Source organism: Penaeus monodon, chromosome 28 (genome assembly GCF_015228065.2).
Source record: "Penaeus monodon isolate SGIC_2016 chromosome 28, NSTDA_Pmon_1, whole genome shotgun sequence".
In the NCBI taxonomy this organism is placed as follows: domain Eukaryota; kingdom Metazoa; phylum Arthropoda; class Malacostraca; order Decapoda; family Penaeidae; genus Penaeus; species Penaeus monodon.
The window spans coordinates 7872081-7872728 of record NC_051413.1 but is presented as its reverse complement, the minus strand read 5'-3'; the positions used below and the strand labels follow the sequence as shown (position 1 = coordinate 7872728).

Sequence of the window (648 nt, the reverse complement as noted above, 5' to 3'; positions counted from 1 at the left end):
TGTATACTTCACGTATTTAGTATTTTTATTTCAAAGCTAGAAGGAAGATAACAAAATAGTTAGAACTATCTATTTTTAATTGAGTGAAGTATCTGAATTATTTTCTCGTCAATGAACGCGAAACAATTGTAAACATAGCTCAAAACGTGGATGCAAGGTGAAGTTGACGATTTATTTTCTTCTTGTTTGTCATTACAGGTTTCAGTCATTATTTTTCAACAGTTATATTCTCATGAAGCTGTTGTAATGTTTATAATGTACATTGTTCATTTATGGCAGTTTTAGTCTGCTATTATCAATTTCAACAATAATTTTTAGTCCAGAAACTGGAGGGGGAACGAATTATATGGGTAAATTTCGAGGTAATAGTGAAGATTACGACAGTTTTACACTACAAATACTCATTAGCAGAACGGCAGAATCATAGGGTACAGTTTCAGTTTCGGACAGCCATCATCCACAAGGAAAACATTAAAAGAACCAGGAGTCTGATTCGAAGACACTTTCCATGAATGATATTGCCGATTCCATCGATTAAAAAGAAAGGTTTTTAATATTACTACATAAAATTGATATAATCAATGTCGACTAATCGCTATGACCTCCATGCATTTGACAAAGGCCAATAAACAAATATGATAAACATCT

At 32.1% G+C, this 648-nt stretch overlaps 1 protein-coding gene across 1 annotated transcript in view; it reads left to right on the top strand.

Moving 5' to 3' along the window:
• The first annotated feature begins 40 nt into the window (after positions 1–40).
• The window catches only part of LOC119591354 (protein arginine N-methyltransferase 1-like), a 4987-nt gene continuing 4379 nt past the window's right edge, over positions 41–648 (top strand). The window contains exon 1 of the mRNA XM_037940090.1: positions 41–157. The gene's annotated coding sequence lies outside the window, so the exon portion shown is untranslated. The remainder of the gene's footprint in view (positions 158–648) is intronic.